Genomic DNA, 14,806 nt, shown 5'->3' on the forward strand with positions numbered 1-14,806 from the left:
CTACAATTTTATTTTGTACAGTGCACAATATTAAATGTGTCTATAGTTATAGGCAAAGCTTTAGTCCATTTAATTCACTGCTTGTAGTATTCCAGTATAGTAAAGTGTTTTATTTTTGCATATAAAATACAATGCGGCCGGGCGCGGTGGCTCAAGCCTGTAATCCCAGCACTTTGGGAGGCCGAGGCGGGCGGATCACGAGGTCAGGAGATCGAGACCATCCTGGCTAACACGGTGAAACCCCGTCTCTACTAAAAAATACAAAAAACTAGCCGGGCGCGGTGGCGGGCGCCTGTAGTCCCAGCTACTCGGGAGGCTGAGGCAGGAGAATGGCGTAAACCCGGGAGGCGGAGCTTGCAGTGAGCTGAGATCCGGCCACTGCACTCCAGCCTGGGTGGCAGAGCAAGACTCCGTCTCAAAAAAAATAAAATAAAATAAAATAAAATACAATGCTTGTTAATGGATATTTACAGGGTCTCTGATTTTCTAGTATTTATAAACAATAATGCTTATGTACACATTTCATTAAGTATGAAAGTTTCTCTAGAACAAGGGTCAGCAATTTTTTTTCTTAATAAGCCAGATACAAAATGTTTCAGATTTTCCTGCCTAAGAGTCAACATCAAGGATATTATGTGGGTACTCAGATAATGCTTTAAATGTAACCATGAAAAATCATTCTTGGCTCCCAGGTGACAAATAAACAGGCAAGTGGTCGGATTTGTGCCAAAGGCCGTAGTTAATATTCTCTGATCTAGAATATATAGTGAGTTTATAACTATTCTTCAGTTTCAGTTATACAAGATATTGCTCCAAATCTCAAAACTGGGTGAACTGGTTTACCATCTGTATTAGTCCATTCTCACACTGCTGTAAAGAATTGCCCGAGACTGGGTAATTTATAAATAAAAGAGGTTTAATTGACTCACAGTTCCACACGGCTGGGGAGGTCGCAGGAAACTTACAATCATGGTGGAGGAGAAGCAATCACATCCCTCTTCACATGACAACAGGAGAGAGAAGTGAAGAGAAGAGGAAAGTAGGGAAAAGCCATCATGTCTCATGAGAACTCACTCACTATCACAAAAACAGCATGAGGGACCCGTCCGCATGATCGAATCACCACTCATGATGTCCCTCCCCCAGCACATGGGGATTATAATTCAGGTTATAATTCAAGAAGAGATTTTGGGTGGAGACCCAGTCAAATCATATCACCATTCCAACAGCATTAGATATGATTTCAGGTTGTTCTACAGTCTTCTCAACAATTAGTAATAATATTTTATCAATCGAATGGGTATGGAAAGTTATCACTGTGGGTTCGTTTTAAAAGAAACTGTGTCTCACAGTGCTGCCAGGACTGGATTTGAAATTCTGGGCTCAAGTGAACCTCTCACCTTGGCCTCCTGAGTAACTGAGACTATAGGTGCCTGCCACTATGCCTGATTTATCATTGTGGTTTTAATTAATATTTTCCTCATTATAATTGATATTGACCATATTTTATATCTATTTCTTTATCATTAACATTTTGTTTCTATAAAATTGTCTCATAATGTCTTTTGTTCATTTTTAAAAAGGTATATTTCTCTTTTTCTTATTAATATTGAGTTCATCATGTGTTCCATATACTAATCATTTTTTGTTAAAGATTATGAGTGGTAAGTATCCTATCCTTATTTTTATCTTTCTTGTATTTTATAGTAACCATCATGCATAGATGTTTTCAATTTTTATGTAATTTAATTTACCTTTCCTATGTCAAAGTCATAAAATTATTATTATAATTTCTTCTAAGATTTGAAATTTTTACTTTTCACATTAGATAGTTCATGTATCCTAGGTTGCTTATATATGATATGAGTCAGAAATCCAATTTTTTCTACAAGTACAACCATTTTCATAGCATCATTTATTGAATAATCCAATGTTTCTTAATTAAGCTACAATGCAATCTCTTTAATAAATAAATAAAATTCTATAAATATACAGATGATTCATTCTGCTTATTCTGTGCTTAAATCTTTTGTTTATTCCTGATTCAGTTTCATAATATTATAATTATAATAACTTTATTGTAACACTTGACTTTAGTAAGGCAAATTTTTTACTGAGATTTTCTTCCTCAAAATTGTCTTGTCTATTCTTTTTCTATTTTCAATGTCATATACATTTAAGAATCAGGCTGGTGTGTCACCTACTTTGAATGTATAGCTTACTTGTATAGAAATAACGTCATTATCACACTAATTTTTTCTGGATGGAGATTACATTGGTCTTTTAAAAGTCATTCAAAAGTTCCCAAATTTTTAAAATAAAACTTTTAAATATCTTTCACTGATTTTTTATACCCTGTTATAATTTCGGTTGCTGTCATAAATGCTATATTTTAAATAACACTATGACAGTATGGCTAGTGTTAAGGAATACAACTAAGTTTAGTGTAATTATTTAGTGTAGTAAATTTTTTTTTAAATTTGTGGATACATAGAGGTATATACATTTATAGGGTATAAGAGATGTTTTGATACATGCATGCCATGTGAAATAAGCACATTATGAAGAATAGGGCATTTATTCCTTCAAGCATTTATCCTTTGAGTTACAAACAATTCAATGACACTCTTTAAGTTATTCAAAAATGTACAATTAAGTTATTATTAACTATAGTAGCCCTGTTGTGCTATCAAATAGTAGATCTTATTCATTCTTTCTATTTTTTTGTACCCATTAATCATGCCCACCTCCTCACCCAACCCACACTGCTCTTTTAGCTTCTGTTAATCATCCTTCGCTCTCTACACCCAATAATTCAATTGTTTTGATATTTAGATGCCACAAATTAATGAGAACATGCAATGTTTGTCTTTCTGTGCTTTATTTCACTCACCATAATGACCTCCAGTTTTATTCATGTTGTTGCAAATGACTGGATCTCATTAATTTTTGTGGCTGAATAGTACTCCGTTGTGTGTATGTACCACATTTACCTTATCTATTAATTTGCTGATGGACACTTAGGTTGCTTCCTAATCTTAGTTATTATAAACATTGCTGCAACAAAGAATAGAAGTGCAGATATCTCTTTGATATACTAATTTCCTTTCTTTTGGGTATATACCCAGCAGTGGGATTCCTGTATTATGTGATAGAGTTAGGAATCCATTGTTTTTTAATTTTTAAAATTTTTAAAACTCAATTTTAGAGATTTGAGGAACCTCCAAACTGTTCTCCATAGTGGTTGTACCAATTTACATTCCCACCAACAGTGTATAAGTATTCCCTTTTCTCACATCCTCACCAGCATGTGTTATTACCTGTCTTTTGGATATAAGCCATTTTAACTGGGGTGAGATGATATCATATTGTAGTTTTGATTTGCATTTCTCTGATAATCAATGATGTTCAGCATCTCTTCATATGCCTGTTTGCCATTTGCATGTCTTCTTTTGAGAAATGTCAACTCAAATCTTTTGCCAATTTTTTCATTGGATTATGAGATGTTTCTATAGAGTTGTTTGATCTCTCTATAAATCCCTTGTCAGATAGGTAGTTTGCAAATATTTTCTTCCATTCTGTGTGTTGTCTCTTTATTGTGTTGATTGTATACTTTGCTAAGGAAAAGCTTTTTAATTTGGTGTGATCCCATTTGTCTATGTTGGCTTTGCTTGCCTCTGTTTGTGGGGTATTGCTTGAGAAATTTTTGCACAGACCAATGTCCTGGAGATGTTCCCCAATGTTTTCTCATAGTAATTTCATGGTTTGAGGTTTTAGAGCTAAGTCTTTAATTCATTTTGATTTGATTTTTTTTTTATATGGCATGAGATAGGGGTCTAGTTTTATTCTTCTGCTTTTGGATATCCAGTCTTCCCAGCACCATCTATTGAAGATACTGCCTTTTCCCCAGTATATATTATCTTGGCACCTTCGTCAAAGATTTGTTCATTGCAGGTGGGCAGATTTGTTTCTGGGTTCTCTAGTCTGTTCCATTGGTCTATGTGTCTTTATATGACAGTATCATGTTTTGGTTACTATATTTCTGTAGTATAATTTGAAGTCAGATAATATGATTCCTCCAGTTTTTTTGTTTGTTTGTTTGTTTTTGTTTTTTTGTTTTTTTTTGTTTTTTTTTGGTTTAGAATAGCTTTGGCTATTGTGTGTCTTTTGTGGTTTATTTTTTTTTCTATTTCTGTGGAGAATGTCATTGGTATTTTGATAGAGATTTTATTGAATCTATAGATTGTTTTGGGTAGTATGAACATGTTAACAATATTAATTCCTCCAATCCATAAACATAGAATTTTTTTTCCATTTTTTGGTGTCCTCTTCAATTTCTTTCATAAGTGTTTTATAGTTTTCATTACAGAGATCTTTCACTTCTTTGGTTAATTCCTAGGTATTTAATTATATACATAGCTATTGTAAATGAAATTACTATTTAAGTTTCTTTTTCAGATTGTTCACTGTTAGCATATAGAAATGCTACTGATTTTTTTATGTTGATTTTGTATCCAGCAACTTTACTGAATTTGTTTGATAGTTCTAATAGTTTTCTCGTGGAGTCTTTAGGTTTTTTTTCACGTATAATAACACATCATCTGCAAACAAGGATAATTTTACTTCTTCCTTTTCTATTTGAAGGCCCTTTATATCTTTCTCTTGTCTAATTGCTCTAGTTAGGACTTCCAGAACTGTGTTGAATAACAGTGGTGACAGTGAGCATCCTTTTCATGTTCCAGATCTTAGAGGAAAGGCTTTCAGTTTTTCCCAATTCAGTATGTTACTAGCTGTGGGTCTGTCATGTGTGGCTTTATTATGTTGAGGTATGTTCTTCTAGCCTCAGTTTTTTGAGGGTGTTTTTTTTTTTTTTTTATCATTAAGGGACGTAGAATTTTGTCAAATGCTTTTTCAGCATCAATTGAAATGCTCACATGGTTTTTGTCCTTCATTCTGTTGATATGATGTATCACACTGATTGATTTGCATATTGCATTAGTCTGCTCTTACACTGCTATAAATAACTGCCTGAGACTGGGTAATATATAAAAAGAAAAAGTTGTGTTGACTCACAGTTCTGCATGGCGGGGGAGGCCTCAGGAAACTTACAATCATGGCAGGAGGCACCCCTTCACAGGGCAGAAGGAGAGAGTGAGTGCAAGCGGGGGAAATACCAGATGCTTATAAAACCATCAGACCTCATAAGAACTCACTATCAGGAGAACAGCATGAGTATCAGGCCAGGCAGTATTCACCACCAGCTGACTTCAGGGAACTTGGGCCTTGAGGGAACATTGGTGGTAGTTTGACAGTACTTCATTTACAGGGGTGCTTGTGTCATTTTGCCCTCAAATTTAGGTGGCTCAGAACAGACATATATAGAGAGAGACTCTGTATGTTGGGAAGAAAGTAAGGGAAGAAAACAGATACAGCTTAGGTCATGACCTAAGTTGAGGGTAAAATGACACAAGCACCCCTGTGGCCACCACTGCTGGGACCATACTTGGTCAGGCCTGAAGCTAGCACAGCACTGGGTCTTACCTAAGGCCTGCTGTAACCACTTGCTGACTACTTCCTATCCTACTTTCATTCAAGGCCATGAAAGTAGGGGCTCTACAATCAGTGGGTTGCAAAGCCAGCCGCGTCTATGTCCTTCCTTTCAAGGCAGTGAGGTCCACCAGGCCCTGGGTGGGTCCAGAAGTACCATTCAGGAGTCAGGGACTGAAGTAAAAAACCTTAGACATCTACCTGGTAATCTATTGTAGTGCAGCTAAGCTGGCACTCAAACCATAAAACACAGTTCTTCTACTTTTCCTTTCTTCTTCCAAAATCGGAGAAGCCTCATCCTGTAGCTACTGTCACCTTAGGCCACAAGAAGTACTGTAAAACTACCACCAATGTTCCCTCAAGGCCCAAGTTCCCTTAAGTCAGCTGGTGGTGAATACTACCTGGCCTGATACTCACCCTGCAGGGCAGGGAGCTCCCCTCTGGCCCAGGGCAGGTACAGAAATGCCATCCAAGTGTCAAGTTGTGGAACTGATGACCCCAAGAGCCCACTTGTGCTCCACCATGCTGTAATTTTTGGTTCTTATGAAGGTGTTTTTATGAGTAGATATTTGTTAACTTGGTGTCCTTGTGGGGAGGGATGCTTAGTGGAGCCTTCTATTCTGCCATCCTGTTCTACCTCTGTTCGTATGGTTGTCAAAATTTCCAGCACCATTTTGTTGAAATGATCATTCTTTATACATTGAATTGCCTTTGCTTCTTTGTCAAAGATCAGTTGATTATATTTGTGTGGGTCTACTTCTGGGTTCTCTATCCTTCTCCATTATCTATGTGTCTATTTTTTGCCAATATTACACTCTTTTTATTAATATAGCCTTACATCAAGTCTTGAAATTAAGTTATGTGAATCCTTGAAGTTTATTCTTCTCCAGTATATGAGGTTATCTGATTCCATAGACTTTCCATGTAAAGTTTATGACAAGTATGTCCATATCTCCAAAATAAATTGAGATTTTGATTAATTTTGAATTGAATATGCGTAGTTGGGAAGGTTTGCTGTCTTCACAATATTGAGTCTCTTAATCACTGAACAAATAATATCTCTTGATTTACATAGATTTTCTTTGATTTTTTAAAAATAAGTGTTTGCACTTTTGATATATATATGTATGTCTTATACATATTTTGTTTGATATATACCTACTTACTTTATTTTGGAGGTACCTTAGTAAACTATATGGCTTTCATTTAAATTTCAAATTTCGTGTATTTATTCCTGGAAGATATAACAACAATTGAGTTTTGTATATTAGCCATTACAACCTGTGAACTTGCTCTACCCTCTTATTAGTTCTGGGAACTTTTTAGTGATTCTTCGGAATTTTCCAAGTAAACATTTATGTTATCTGCAACTAGGATGTTTTCTTTCTTCCTTTCAAATTTAAATGTTTCGTTTCCTTCTGTTGTCTTATTATACTAGTTAGGGCTAGGGCTTCCAGTATAATGTTAAATATAAGTAGGGAGGGAGGCAATTCTTGTCTTTTTGCCGATCTTGTGAGAAATATGATCAGTTTCTCATCATTTAGAATGATGTTGATTGTACATGTTTTGTAGATTTTTAAAATTAAATTGTGGAAGTTTACCCCTGTTCCTAGTTTGCTTAGAGTCTTTTCATAAATAGCTGTTGGGTCTTTGTCAAATGCATTTTTGCATTAATTCATATAATTATATGATTTTTCTTTGTTAATCTATTGCTGAGGTATTGAATGATTTTCAAATGTTGAACCAGACTTACATAGGTGGAGTAAATCTTTCTTGGCGGTGGCATATAACTCAGTTTATACTCAGTTGTTGACATTTTGTTGAATTTTTCTTGTAGAAAAACAAATGTTGCCCAGGCTGGTCTGTAATTCCTGCCCTCAAGTGATCCTCTAACCTCACATTTCCAAAGCACTGGGATCACAGACCTGAGCCACTGGGGCTGGCCAGAGAGTCTTTGTTAACAATTTTTGCTAATATTTTGTTGAGAAATGTGGTATCTATGTTCATAAGAAAAAAGTATTTCTGTACAGAAAAGCATTTCTTTTCTGTAATGCATTTATCTGGTTTTCGTGTTGGGATAATGCTGGCCTCACTGAATCAGGTAGGAGGTATTCCTTTGGTTTCTATTTCCTGGAAGAGGTTGTGGAGATTTGATAATATTTTAAAACTGAATATTTAGTAGAATTCACTGTGTAACCATCTGTTCTTGATTGTTTCTTTTTTAGAAGGTAATTTTTTTACTAATTCTCTTACTGTAATAAATACAAAGCTATTCAAATTATTTATTTCTACTTGTGTGAGTTTTCATAATTCATCTTTCATGAAATGGCTTATTTCAACCAAATATATCAAATTTGTGGACATATAGTTTTACATCATACCTCTTGATTTTCCTTTAATGTTTATGGGGTCTGTAGTGATGACCTTTTTTCATATGTGGTATTAGCTATTTGTCTTCTCTATTTAATTTAATTTTATCGTTATTATGTTTTGGTTAGCCTGGCTAGAGGTTTATCAATTTTATTAATCTTTGCAAAAACTCATCTTTTGGTTTTGTTGATTTTATTGTTTTGTTCTTTTCAAATTCACTTATTTCTGCTCTGATTTTTGCTGTTTCTTTTTTTTCTGCTTACTTTAGGTTTGAATTTCTTTTCTGTCTCTAGTTTCTTAAGTTGGAAGTTTAGGTCATTGAGTTTTAGGTATTTTTAGCTTTCTAGTGTGTGCATTTAATAGTATAAATTTCCCTATAAATACTGCTTTGATACGTTCTACAAATTTTCGTGTTTTATTTTCATTATCATTTAGTTAAAAATATTTTTCAATTTTTTGGAGATTCTTTGACCCATGTGTTATTTAAAAGTATGTTGTTTGTTCTCCAAATATTTGGAATTTTTAAACTATCTTTCAGTTATTGGTCCCTCTTTAAATTATGTTATGAGAACATACTTGCAGGATTTGTATACTTTTAAATTTGTTAAGGTGTATTTTATGTTTATAATGTGGTCAATCATGGTGTATGTTCCATGTGCGCTTGAGAGGAATGTGTCTTCTACCAGTTTTAGATAAAGTCTTCTATAAAAGTTATTTAGATAAAATTGACTGGCAATGTTATTCAGGTCAACTCTATTTTTAGTAACTTTGTTTCTATTTGATCTAATAATTACTGATAGTCAGGTGTTGAAGTTTTCAACTAAAACAGTAGATTTGCCTATTTTTCTTTCAAATTTTATTTATTATTGCTTCATATGTTTTTATGGGTGGGTGAAAATCCATTTAGGATTTTTATGTGTTCTTAAAGAAGTAATTTCTTTATCATTATGTAGTTCTAATGTTTATACATAATGTTTTTCTGCACTCTGAAGTCTGTTTTGTCAGAAATTAACACAGTTACTCAAAGTTACAGCTCTCTTTTGATTTGTGTTAGCATGTTTTATTTTTTCCGCCTTTCTGCTCCTAACTTATTAGAGTCTTTATATTTAAACTTCAGTGTTTTATAAATAATATACTCTTTGAATTTGCTTTTACCCACTCTCAATATCTCTGCTTTTAAAAGTGGTGTATTTAGACCACTCACATTTAAAGTGATTATTTATATATTTGGATTAATAGCAACTGTATGTTAAAATATTGTCTACCTATTGCCAAAGTTATTTTCTTGCTTGCTCTGGTTTTAATTGGGTACTTTTTGTGATTGATTTTTATCTTCTCTCTTAGCATAGTATTTTTCACTTCTTCTTTGAACATTTTCGTACTTTGTCTACAGTTTACATTATACATTCACCAATAAACATTTTTTACTAGCTTAAGTCCACTTTCAAATAATCTTATTCTGCTCCCTGTGTAGTACAGAGGTCTTATATCAGAATATTCCCAATTTTTCCCTCCTATACCTGTGAAATTTTTGTCATTTATTTCATGTATTCATATATAATAATTACCCAAAGCACTATAACAATTATTATTTGTATTATAAATCAATTAAATATAAGAAAAATAGGTTTTATTTTACTTTTATTTATTTCTTCTCTGAGGATCTTTTTATGTGTAGAGATGACTTTCTGATTCAGATCATCTTCCTTCTGCCTGAAGAATATTTTTTAATATTTCTTGCATCATCTGTGATATGGTTTGCTTCTGTGCCACCACCTAAATCTCATGTTGAGTTGTAAGTCCCAATTTTTAGGGAGGTACCTGGTAGGAGGTGATTGGATTATGGGGACATATTTCCCCCATGCTGTTCTCATGATAGGGAGTGATTTCTCACAATATTTGATGGTTTAAAAGTTTGTGGCATTTCTTTTTTTTCTCTCTCTCTCTCTCTCTCTCTCTCATTCCAACATGTGAAGATGTGTTTGCTTCCCCTTTTGCCATAATTGTGTTTCCCAATGCCTCCCAATCATGCTTCCTGCTAAGCCTGCAGAACTATGAGCCAATTAAACTTTTTTCTTCATAACTTACCCAGTCACAGGTAGTTCTTTAGAGCAGTGAGAGGTGTACTAATACAGAAAATTGGTACCAGAAGTGGGGTACTGCAATAAAGATACCTGAAAATGTGAAAACAACTTTGGAACTGGGTAACGGACAGAGGTTGGAACAATTAGGAGGGCTCAGAAGAAAATGGGAAGATGACGAAAAGTTTGGAACTTTTCCAAACTTTTCCAAACAGATTTGTTGAATGATTGTTACAAAAATGCTGATAGTGATATGAACAATGAAGTCCAGGTTGAGGTGGTCTCACATGAAGATGAAGAACTTAATGTATACTAGAGTAAATACTAGAGTCACTCTTGCTATGCTTTAGCAAAGAGACTGGAAGCATTTTGCTCCATCCCTAGAAATCTGTGAAACTTTGAACTTGAGAGAGATGATTTAGGGCATCTGGTGTAAGCAATTTCTAGTAGCAAGGCATTAAAGAGGTAATCTACCTTTTTCTAAAAGTGTACAGTCATATGCATTTACAAAGAGATGATTTGAAATTGGAACTTATGTTTAAAAGGGAAGCAAAGCATAAAGGTTTGAAAAATATGCCACCTGACCATGTGGTAGAAAAGAAAAACCCATTTTAGGGGGAGGAATTCAAGCCTGCTGCAGAAGTTTGCATAAGTAACGAGGATCTGAACGTTAATCACTAAGACAATGGGGAAAATGTCTACAGGGCATTTCAGAAACCTTCAGAGGAACCCCTCCCATCACATGCCCAGAGGCCTAGAAGGGGTAAATGATTTCATGGGCCAGACCTAGGGCCCAGTTGCTCTGTGCACTCTCAATACATGGCATGGCATCCTGCATCCCAGCCATTCCAACTCCAGCTGTGGCTCAAAGAAACCAAGGTACAGCTTGGTTTGTTGCTTCAAAGAGTGAAAGGCCCAAGCCTTGGTGCTGGAAGTGTGGATGTGCAGAAGGCAAGAGCTGAGGTTTGGGAAAATCTGCCTAAATTTCACAGGATGTATGGAAATGCTTGGATGTCCAGGCAGAAGTCTGCGGCAAGGGAGGAGCACTCAGGGAGAACCTCTACTAAGGAAGTGCAAAGGGAAAATGTGGGGTTGGAGCCCCCATACAGAATCCCCACTGGGGCACTGCCTGGTAGAACTGTAAGAAGAGAGCCACTGTCCTCCAGATCCCAGAATGGTAGATCCACCAACAGTTTGCACTGTGTGTCTGGAAAAGCCACAGACACTCAATGCCAGTGAATGAAAGCAGCTGCAGGGGTTGTATGCTGCAAAGCCACATGGATGGAGCTGCCCAAGGCCATGGGTGCTCAACCTTGCATCAGTGTGTCCTGGATCTGAGACATGGAATCAAAGAAGATTATTTTGGAGCTTTAGGATTTAATGACTGTCCTGCTGGGTTTCGGACTTGCATGTAGCCCCCTTGTACTGGCCAATTTTTCCATTTTCATATGGCGAATTTAGCAAATGCCATATATTGGAAGTAATAGACATGGTTTTGAGTTTATAGGATCATAGGTGGAAGGTACTTGCCTTATCAGATGAGACTTTGGAGGTGGACTTTTGGATTAATGCTAGAATGAATTAAGACTTCAGGGGATTGATGAGAAAGCATGATTTGTTTTGAAGTGTGAGAACAGCATGAGATTTGGGAGGGGCCAGGGTCAGAATTATATGGTTTGACCCTGTTTCCTCATCCAAATCTCATGTTGAATTGTAATCCCCACATGTCAGTGGAGGAATTTGGTAAGAGGTGATTGAATCATGGGGGCAGATTTCCCACAAGCTGTTCTCATGAGATGTGATGGTTCAATAGTGTATGGCATTTCCTCTCTCTCTGTCTTTCTTTTTCTCTCTCCTGCTAAGTGAAGACGTGCTTGCCTTCCAACATGATTGTAAGTGTCCTGAGGCCTTCCAGTCATGCTTCCTGTTAAGCCTACAGTACTGTGAGTCAATTAAAGCTCCTTTCTTCATAAATTACCAAGTCTCAGGTAGTTCCTTATGGCAGTATAAAAACAGACTAATGCAAGCAGTCTGCTGGTGATTGATCCTCCTAGATTTTTTGAGAAAGTCTTTATTTTTACTTTAATTGTTGAGGATTATTTTGTTGGAGATAGAATAGTAGGTTGGTGATTTGTTTCTTTCAACAGTTAACTTTAAACAGATATGATTTTACTCCATTCCTCTGATTGCATAGTTTCTTACCTGAATTCTAATGTAATTTCTATGCTTGTGTCTTTATAGGTAGTATTTTTTTTTCATCTAAAGTATTTCAAGATCTTTTCTTTGTCATTGGCTTATTAAAATTTGAATGTCCTATGCCTAGATATAGTTTTGTCTCTTTATTTGTATTTATTTGGTTAGACATTCTCTGAAATTACTGAATCTGTGGTTTTGTGTTCTCCACTAATTTTGAAAAGTTTTTGGACATTATTATTTCAAACACTTCTTTTGCTCTCTTTTCTCTTTATTTTTCATTATTTTACTTAGTTACACCTTATGTTATATCCCTAAATTTGTCTCACAGTTCTTGGATGTTCTGGTCTTTTGTTTTTATTCTTTTTTTTTTTTTTTTTTTTTGACATTTCAATTTGGGAAGTTTCTGTAGATTTATATTCAAGCTCACTAGTTCTTCCCTTGACTGTATTGATTCTACTGATGAGCCCATCAGAGATTTTTTCTACTTGTGTTAAAATACTTTTAAAATTTTCACCATTTTATTTTGATTCTTTCTTAGAGTTTTTTCTCTCTGGTTACTGTTCCATCTGTTCTTGCACATTGTCTACTTTTTGTGTTAGATCTCCTAACATATTAATCATAGACATTTACAATTATCTGCCTGATAATTACAATATTTGTAACATGCCTGAATCTGGGTCTCATCTTTGCTTTGACTCTTCAGACTTTATTTTTTGTTGTTTACTTTCTTGTTTCTTTTTCTTCCTTTTTGCTGTTGACATGCCATTCATTCATTCATTCATTCATTTGTAAAACCATACTTGTTGTTTACATAATAGGAAGTGAAGTAAATAGACCTGTAATGTGAGGATTTATGTTAATCTGGCTAGTGTTTGGGCTTTGTTCAATGTTTGTTGTAGCTCTATGTGGCAGAGGCTTCAAACTCCTCTAGAGTCCTTGTTTTTGTCTCCCCTCTTGACTTTGTACTTCCCTAAGTGCTCCTCATTGCAGAAAGTCTATGTCTTGCAGCTCTGTAATCCACCATTATTAAACAAAAGTTTTGTTGTAATTGCAGTAAGGTAGAGAAGAAGATTGTATAATTTTTCAATTAATCTCAGTCTTTTAATGTTCCTGTGTCCCTGTCCCATGACTTTCACTAGTGTTTCTTTTTATATATGTATTTTTTTTTTCTTCCTCTTAGTTGAGACAGGAATGCTAGTGAAGTGAGAGGAATGCACCTCTTCATAGCTCCAGGACAAGGCCCTGGTAAAGTTTTATTTCCTCAGAGAGTGTAGGCCTTTTTTATGCAGAAGGCTCTCAGCACATTTCACAAGGATTACTCTTCTCCTCCTCAGGCTAGAACTGTAGTCGATTTTTCCTGTTTTGTTGTTGTTTGTTTGTTTGTTTGTTTATTTATTTATTACCATAATAACTTGGTGGACATTCCAGAGGTAAAGCCCACAAAAGTGTGAGGTTCCCCTAAGACTATGGGCACCGAGAGAATCTTACTCTGAAATGACTCTACGCTCAGCTACCCTTTACACTTCAGTATGTGTTTCCTAAAAACAAGAACATCATTGTATATATTCACAACACAATTACCACTGTCCAAAATGAACCCAAATACAATATTATTACTGAATCTATAGACGAGTTAAATGTCATCACCCAGAGTCCAGCACATGGTTGTGTTATGTTTTCTTTTCTGCTCTTTGACCTTCATTCTGCAATAGGTCCTCAGTCTTTCTGTGTCTTTTTAAAAAATTATTATTATTATTATATACAGGGTCTCATTCTGTTGCCCAGGCTGGAGTGCAGTGGTGTGATCATAGCTATTGTAACCTCAAACTTCTAGGCTCAAGCAATCTCCCTGCCTCAGCCTCCCCAGTAACTAGGACTACAGACACATGCCACCTAGTGAATTTTTTAATTTTCTTTTGTAGCGATGGGGTTTCACTATTTCCCAGGGTGGTCTCCAACTCCTGACTTCAAGTGAGCCTCCCACCTCAGCTTCCAAAAGTGCTGGGATTACAAATTGTGAACCACTGAACCCAGCCTTTCTTTGTCTTATGTTATTTTGATACTTTAAGGAGTAAAGCCTACTTATTTAGTGGAATGCCTCTTAATTTGTATTTGTCTGTTTTTGTGTCATTTCCAGTTCATTCTATCAGTAGGCACATGACATTGTCTCGTTCTATTTTTGATGATGTTAACATTGGTCTCTTGGTTAAAATAATTTCTGCAAAGTTTCTCCAGTGTAAATTTTTTCTGTAAAAATAAGTAGGCACACTTTGGGAAAAACTCTGAAATACTTGTTAATTCTTCAGTTCTCCACTCACTTCTGTCATCCCACTAATTTCCACCTTCATCCCCTCAAAGTTTCAACATTTTTGCCTGGCTATAGCTTAATCTTTCTTTAGGGCACAAAAATGACTTCATCGACTCTTAGACTAAATTGTACTCTCCTTTAAAAATAATAGCTTACAGCATCATCTCAGACCCTAGCTCCAGCCTTGCTGATGTTACAGGCACAGTAGAGAGGTAGATTCCCGAGTTAACAGTGTGTGGATGGGGAAATCTTGAGAGCATTGTGGCTTTTTGTAATCTGTGTTCTTCATATCTATTCTCTTCAT

Source organism: Macaca mulatta, chromosome 4 (genome assembly GCF_049350105.2).
Source record: "Macaca mulatta isolate MMU2019108-1 chromosome 4, T2T-MMU8v2.0, whole genome shotgun sequence".
In the NCBI taxonomy this organism is placed as follows: Eukaryota; Metazoa; Chordata; class Mammalia; order Primates; family Cercopithecidae; genus Macaca; species Macaca mulatta.